This window comes from Lepisma saccharinum, chromosome 22 (assembly GCF_977018435.1).
Source record: "Lepisma saccharinum chromosome 22, izLepSacc3.1, whole genome shotgun sequence".
Lineage (NCBI taxonomy): Eukaryota > Metazoa > Arthropoda > Insecta > Zygentoma > Lepismatidae > Lepisma > Lepisma saccharinum.
Genome location: NC_139250.1, coordinates 39,008,139 through 39,017,060, shown reverse-complemented (window position 1 = coordinate 39,017,060; position 8,922 = coordinate 39,008,139). Strand labels below are relative to the sequence as shown.

Here is an 8,922-nt window from a genome sequence, read left to right as displayed (position 1 = left end):
CAAAGCAAACTCCTTCGTCGTGATGCAAAGGAAGTTGGGGACAATTTGCAAGAAGGTTAGTCGAATCTCGCATCGTCTTTGACTATGAAATGAAATGTTGAATGCTTTCCTTTCCATTGCGATAATATGTTTCATTTCATTAAGTGGTTATATAGCATTGCCAAAGCGACAGAATCTTTGATATTCACCCTGTACTTAAATGTACTCCTAGTGTTTTGTTACTTAAAAGAGCTTGTGGAAAGAACCCTGTAGAAGTAAGTTATATGTATGAAACTTGGTGCTTTATTTTGGAGTAGGTTAGGTTACTTGAAATAGTTTGTGGAAAGAACCCTGTGAAAGTAAGTTACATGTATGAAACTTGGTGCTTTCTTTGAGTAGGTTAGGTTACTTGAAATAGTATGTGGAAATAACCCTGTGAAAGTAAGTTATATGTATGAAACTTCATGCTTTCTTTTAGAGTAGGTTAGTTTACTTGAAATTGTTTGTGAATACAACCCTGTGAAAGTAAGTTATATGTATGAAACTTGGTGTTATCTTTGAGTAAGTTAGGTTACTTGAAATAGTTTGTGGAAATAACCCTGTGAAAGTAAGTTATATTTATGAAACTTGATGCTTTATTTTAATGTATGTTAGGTTACTTGAAATAGTCTGTGGAATGAACCCTGTGAAAGTAAGTTATATGTATGAAACTTGATGCTTTCTTTGAGTAAGTTAGGAAACCTGAAATAGTTTGTGGAAATAACCCTGTGAAAGTAAGTTATATGTATGAAACTTGATGCTTTTTTTAGAGTAGGTTAGGTTACTTGAAATAGTTTGTGGAATGAACCCTGTGAAAGTAAGTTACATGTATAAAACTTGATGCTTTCGTTTAAAGTAGGTTAGGTTACTTGAAATTGATTGTGGAAAGAACACTGTGAAAGTAAGTTATATGTGTGAAACTTGGTGCTATCTTTTAGACTAGGTTAGGTAAATGAAAACATGAGCACCTTTGGTGACATGCATAATTTGCTTTGTATCCCAACTCTGCCTCTGTTAGACCTAGCTTACCTCCGTCAATAGTTGCCATTATTCACAACATCCATAGGAGTTTGGTATACTTATTTATTTGCGGATCCGCTCACAGAGTCCACCTGTAGAATGTCAGGGGAGTTACAAGACCATGTAATTCTGTCATCTCTGGCGACTCAAGTCTAGTATGACATACTGAATAGATGTTCTGCTTACCACTAATATTTCGCATGTCGAAGAGAACTGAACATGAAAGTAAACCTTTTGAGTTGGTGTATCACAAAAATGAATGAATAACTTCAACGTTTTAGGTGCGTAATCACATTTGGCCATTTTGCACCTTTCAAAGTATGCGAGGAAGAATCCTCTTTAACTAATATCCTTACCTTGAAGTTAAAAAGGGGTGTAAAGAGCCACTTGAGAAAAGTTAAAAGTACAAGGTTGTAAAGAGTCTCTTGAGAAAAGTTCAAAGTTCAAAGTTGTAAAGAGATGTGCGTAGGAAATACACAACACGCTAAATAGTCCCTCAGAAACAGTGGAAGAGGACTGCTCTTCTCAAGAAGCTAAAAACATTTCTTAAAATACTGTAAACCACACAACGTTTGTATCTCAAAAGGCATGTTAGTAATTTGTGAAATTTGTTACCTTCAAGTCTGTTTAGGAATTTACCCTTCGTTCTTCAAGTCGTGAGCAAAAGACTGGTAATCGCTACAGTGGTAAACAAAACTTCCTGTTTTACCTTAATAAAAGGTTTATTGTTTGGGAACGAACTTAACGACAATTTACAAACGTGAATACACACATGAGCATTGTTCTAGATATTTTCATACTAACTTCTTCTTCTTTATTTTTTTGGCTCACACCGCGTATTATTGCGATTTCTAGCCAAAGTTGCTGAGTTCCAAATTGTTGTTGAATATCTATTGACTTATTGATCTCCGGTTCGCTCAACCATCTTTAAAACGTTCTTAACGAGTTGATAGTTAACGCACAACTAAAATCTTAGCAGCCTGTTAAACTTTTAATGTTCGCTCAAGCGATTTTATAGGCCCGTTAACTAACGACATGTTAGAGACGTTTTACTTTGATGCCTTGCTATTCTCATACTTTGATACGAGAAATGCAACGTTTTCATTGGTTGCACCGTGGACAGTAGACTGTGCATACGCGGATTTGGGCTTTTTTGTATGAAATCCCAGGAACAAAAATAAATAAAGTAATGCGTAACACACAAATATATGTTTAAGAAATGAATGTTAGTTAGGTATTTACGTCCGCACACCGAAAATGTTATGTATTAGGATTAACAGTTACATTGTAATTTCGTAAATTAGATTTAAATGAGTGCTTACCGACTGCAAATACAAGATCATAAATATATAAATAAAAACTACTGTTCTAGGTTAGGGTAATCTGTTTGAAGTTTGATAAATTTAATTATATGAAAATGGCATTGCAAAAGAGGCCTAAAGGTGGAAATGAACGTGTGTTTGCTATAATAATTTTACTCAACAAAAGAGAACATTTCACGAAATGTATAACTTAACTTACTGTGCCATGGCAATTAAATAATATGTAAATATTGCAAGTCACTTCTATTGGGATTGATGTGAATGTGGCTTTGCCAACAAGAAATCTACTGTTTCCAAATAATCACTGACAAAAAAAGAAGGCACGTAAAATGTTTACCAGTATGATTACCGTTCATGCGTATGTACAAGGGACGTTTCTGAATGATTGTGTTTTTGTTTCGTACAAATATTTTTCAAAGAAAAAAATATATAATACAATACGATATTTTATATTTGATTTATCATAAATGGTAAAAAGGACACGTACAATGTTAGACAGTATCCTCACCACTTGTACGAACGTACCGTGCAAAGAATAATTTCCGAATGCGTGGTAGTGTGTTTTACAAACAAATATGCATACTTTTACAATGTCCATGCACGAAACTACATTACCAGAAACAGCTTAGGATTAAGCTTTTTTCTTAATGAAACATACATGTGTAGTACGGTAATACTTTACATTATGTTTGGTTATTCATTATGTGATGAAATTGTAGTCATTCAGAAAATGTACCTTGTACATGGAACTGTTGATTAATATGATATTTTACATTTGATTTATCATAACTGGTAAAAAAAGCACAAAAAACAAGTGCACTGTTAGACAGTACCATTATCACTTGTAGGTACGTACAAGGAAAAATTTCCGAATGGATGTAGTGTGTTTTTCAAACAAATATGTATACTCTTACAATTTCCATGCACGAAACGACAACACCTTTAAACTGCTTAGGACCTGAAGCTTTTTTCCTTAATGAAACATACATGTGTAGTACGGTTTTTTACAATATGTTTGGTTATTCATTATGTGATGAAATTGTAGTCATTCAGAAAATGTAACTTGTACATGGAACGGTTGATTAATATGATATTTTACATTTAATTTATCATAACTGGTAAAAAATATAACAAGTGCACTCAGACAATATCATTACCACTTGTACGTATGTACAAGGAATAATTTCCGAATGGATGGTAGTGTGTTTTATGTCACTGCACAATATCAAAATGTTACAATGTCCATGCACGGAACTATATACCTGAAACTGCTTAGGACCTCAAGCTTTTTTTCTTAATGAAACAACATATGTAAGCTATATTACGTGATGAGATGGTAGTCGTTCGTAAATGTACCTTGTACATGTAACGGTTGATTATTTTTTTCAATTTGTAAGTGCTCTTTCAGTTTGTTATGAATACGATTTAATTTCCATTTGCAACGTTATATGTCAGCCCATTTTCAATATACTGCATAATAATTGTTTTGATTTTGTGATTATATTAAGACTCACATTATATTAAACATGTTTTATTCTACAGTACTTACGTACAGCTACGAACTAAATAAGTAAATAGGTTAGGCAGGTTTTCTTTAATTCTGTACTTGGTTAGGTTAAGCAGGTCAGGTTTGGTGCTTTTAGCATCTCCAGTTTGCTACAGCTGTCCCTAGCCGCTTGTGATTCAGAATATAGAATGATGAACATTTGTGTCGAGCATTCTCATCACTGCAAAATCATTTTTTCCCATTATGTTAATTGGAGTAGGTGGATAATAATTTGAAAAGTTCGAAGGAACAATTCCCTACTACTTTGAAAGATTGCAGGCTACATTGTGTAATGTCACAAATTTATTTTACATTAAATGAGAGTACAGGACGTGTATTGCCTATTTCTAGGACAGTTGCTTCATTTTAATTTTATCTCTTACGTTTTCTGACATTTTTCAGTTTAAAAACAACATAAAATTGGAATGGTAGTTATAAGCAGACATAAGCATAAACACAAGAACCACGACTTTCTCCAGTTTCCATGTGATCCACTGGAAAACGGCGTGGACGACGACACCGAATATTTTGGTGAATAACTTCACCTTATACAAATTGAAATATATAAAAGGAGGTTACATTATTTTTAAAAGTCACGCGATATTTTGTGTTTATGGTTACAGTGCATTGAAGGTGGAAGCCCAATATGCATTTTAAAAACATCAAGTTCGTATAATTAACTATAAGCATATATTTTTGGCTAGACAGGCAAAATTAATAAAATTTGAATAATGTGAGATGATCACGATGACATTATTGAGAAAACTTTAAAAAGTACATTGATACAATATTTCTCATTTAACTTACATGTGATTTCTGATTTGCAGTACGAATTTATAATATGAAATACGAAATGGGAAAATTATTTTTGCTGTAGAAAGAAATCGAACTAGTGTATGTTTTGCAATGGTATGCAAATAATGTGTTCAAATCGGTTTGGGATAACCTTTCAACACAACAGCTGACATACGCAATATCGCCATCTTATTTCCGACACAACACAACGCGCTGTTAAGCACTTTAATGAAGCAAAAGAGTGCCTTTAGATTTAACAACGACATTAGAGGTCTGTTAGCCTTAACGAAGTTTGGAGAAATGCCTCAATGTGCTAATGTAGCGTTAACTTGATTTAACGCTTCTTTAAAATTTAACGCGCGTTGAGCGAACCGGCCATGAGTGTTGTAGTCCATTCTGTTCTTATGACTTTGCGAGGTCTTTTGGATTTCTATTATCGTGAGGGTCATCATCGCTGTTTAGAATGTTAACCTATGTTTTCTAGCGAAATTATAAAGAATCCAAATAACTGCAGTGCAAGGTTCAGATATTAATGTAGATAAGGATATCGGAAATAGAGTCTGTGCATGTTGTAACTTTTTTTATATATAGAGTCTCGGTGTTGTTGTCTTAAGAGACATTTCATACTACCGTTATGCTGTGCTATGCTATGCTATTGAGAGCTTGTTGATAAATCTATAGTTTTGTTTTTAATTATGTTGCCAGGTTGGCTCAGGCATCTTAAATATTTGACACATTAAAAGAAACGAATAAACATAACATTCCAATTGAGAAGCATACAACTATAATATAATGTCCAGGGCATTACAAATTATAAACCACCTTTATAGACATACTTTAGTCTACTGTTAATACTTAACGTTTACAGTTGAACTGAATAAGGGGAAGAGTTATTTATAGGGTTCTTTATGTTTGAATAAATTCAATTCCGGTTCAGGAGAGAAAATCAGAAATCTTAAATGGGTTATGGATCGTAAACAAACATTATATCTGCAAGGGATTCCCCTTTGGTCCAGGAACCTTTTTTCCGGATTAATTTAAATCCTTGAAAACATTCTTGCATTTGTAACTTTGAAAGTCTCAATGTAAGTATTGTGCTATAAACGTTTATATATAATCCGTGACAGAAACTTATCACAAAAAGGTGAATAGCGGTCACCCATTGTTAGTTAACATCCTGTTCTAGCAATATTATCGATAAGGAATATATACTTCCATGCACCATTACGTTACTCTCATCTGGTATATGAACTGCAGATGATAAAGTCATTCTTTCGGATTGACAACCAAGTGAGTTCTGGAAAAGATCCCAAGCTTTTGGGAGATAACGTCACTTTCGTTTCCAGAGAGTTTCAGAAGTCGCTGGAGATGAGACTGTGTTATCTCAAGAAAGCTCGGAGTCTTTGTCTATAACTCAAATGGTGGATAACCCTATATCCAGAATCCTATTCTCACAAAACTCGAGTTGCCGATTGAAATTCTAACTTCGCCGCGATTAGTCAAAAGTGGACGAAAATTATGTAAAATTATGGAAACACAAAAATGTAAATTCCTTCTTTAAAGTTTATGAATTATAAAATTAATTCTGAAATAAGTGCGGGGGGAGGGAGGGTGGGGTTACAGGTTTCTGTTTCAAATTCTGTGGGGTAACTAATATCTTGTAAAAGGTACTTACTTAATACTTTACTAAGGCATAATTTTACAAATGACATATTTTAGTCAAACCCAAACGTAAATCACTATTTAAGATGCATTCTGTTCCATTGTATACATATAAAAGTAATTTTAGGCATGATTCCAGACATTCACTAGATAGAGTTCAAATAAGTAACCTAACCAGGTCTACGCCTAGAAGCTATAAAAGTGAGCATGATGACGGGGGGGGGGGGTAGTCGTCCTCCTTCTCACGGAACCACCTACTGTTTCTTCTGCCATCACACCTAGATAGCACAGTATGCTTGCTTCATGCTTGAAATAAGCTTTTCATGTAAAGTGAACAAGCTTGCTGTAAGTTTGCATCAGGCTTGAATCAAGTCAACTAGTTAACGTGTGTCAAAATTGCAGCAAGCATGACGTGACTAGCCTGCACCAAGCATATCACAAGTTCCATGCTTGAAACAAGCTGTTATATCAAGCTTGCCCTATCCAGCTGGCTTTGACAAACTATAAGCAAGCTATTTCAAGCTGGCCACAATCTTGCGTGTTATCTGGGTACAATGCGACACAGCACTGTTACTTACAAATCAGTTGACAAGAGATTTCCCACAGCAAGAACGCGATCGACGCATCGATACCATAGCGTTCTTTTACAAATGCGACGGGTCTGTCCTAACAGGATACATTGCAATCCATATTGAGGAGGCCGATAGGAGCAATCGCCCTTTCCAACTACCTTTTAGGATATATTATTATGCCTAATATTTTCAAAGATTCCAATGTTCTGTTTTTATCACCAAGTTTAATAGGCTCGAGAATTTTTAAAAAAATGATCTAAGCTCACTTTTGCTCGTGATAGGCTAATCGCGACTGGACCTACAGTTTAAATTTGGATCCGAACAAAGAGGATCTAACCCAAGACTCCTGTAGAGAAAGGTCTTTCTTCCATTTCTTATTTCAGTTTATATATCTGATCATTCGTTGTGCTGACCACACGTCACTCCGTAACTTGTTGGATGATTTCCCACCTCGGGTGAGTGAGTGAGTAGAATGAGGAGTGAGTGAGGCTGGCAGTCGGTAGGTAGGCCCGACCTCGATGGCAATGGGATGAATTATTATTGTGATAAAAATGATATACAATAATAACCACCCTGGTTCCTATATCATATATATATATATATATATATATATATATATATACCTAACATAAACATAGCTGGATCCTGCTAACAAAATCATATATTGTGTATGTACAGTGGGATCCATGAGTATTACCCTGAAAATTGTCCATGACTATTTTCATTAACTTTTCTCTTACATCCTGTGTGTTTTTAAACAATTGATTTTTATGTATGCTGGTGCAGAAGTTGTCAACAGCTTGTTTTGAGTTTTCTCTTGATTCTTGAAGCTCTTATTGGGTCAAATAAAGTACACGAACATGGTGATGGATAATCTGCACGGTAATACTCATGGATCCCACTGTACAACAGTGAAAGTATACGTTAGAACCGATTCTCGGTTAGGTCAGAGGCGTCTCGTGAACGCATGCGGTGCATGCTGCGCAGGCGTCAATTGTGGGAAAAAGGACAGCTTGCTCTGCGACGACATTCATGAGCATTTCTACATTCTAATTTCTTCATATAGGAGAAGTATTTATTTTACACTAGAGCACTGAACTAAGCTTATATTACATTTCTTGGATCTGAAGTGAAAGAAACTAATAATTATTTTCCCACAATTGATGCATGCGTCACTTCAGATCCAAGAAATGTAATATAATCTTAGTTCAGCGCTCTGGTGTAAAATAAAAACTTCTCCTATATGAAGAAATTAGAATGTAGAAATGCTCATGAATGTCGTCGCAGAGCAAGCTGTCTTTTTCCCACACTTGACGCATGCGCAGCAATCACCGCATGCGTTCACGAGACGCCTCTGGGTTAGGTGAGGCTCAATATGAAATCCGCCCTCCCAACTGTAACTTCTGGACCTGCCACTGCTCAGTGCTCTATCGCATAGGAAGGCAGGACTCTTCTCTGTGATGTTGCCATAGAAACGTCGAAAACCCACACTTCTTATAAGTCACTTTATCCAGTCGAGCTTAACAAAGAAATCTAGTTATCTTTTTTTATAAATATAGAAGTAAATCTATCTCTCCCTCCTTCCGTATAATGTAGACCTAGAATTGGATCGGACGCAAGTAGTATGTTTGATACTACGGACAGTGCCGGAAAGGAAGAGTTTCTCTCCAGCAGCTTTGCTACACTTAAAACTTGCTTAACATGAGCATATGAGTTTTTTGCTCAAGTGTGGAGCTCTTCCTAATTCAAGATTTTTGTAAAAATGCCCTCGGGCATTTTTCAGAAAGGAAGAGCTCTTCAGATTGATTTGTGCATATTTATAAAAGTTGTATTAGCCAGATTTTTGTCCATAAACTTGTCAATTTTTGGCCACACCAGAAATTAAGCTTATAGTATGTTTTTCTGTCAAAATCCCAGGAATCTTGAATTGATATCTATTGGGTTCTGAGACCGAGTGGAGTGTGGTGCATAGTTTTTATTGTCTTGT

The 8,922-nt window shown here is 35.3% G+C and overlaps 1 protein-coding gene across 1 annotated transcript in view; it reads right to left on the bottom strand.

The window, feature by feature from the left end:
• Positions 1-8,922, bottom strand: part of LOC146004971 (uncharacterized) — a 628,831-nt gene that overhangs the window by 338,217 nt on the left and 281,692 nt on the right. The window lies entirely within an intron of this gene.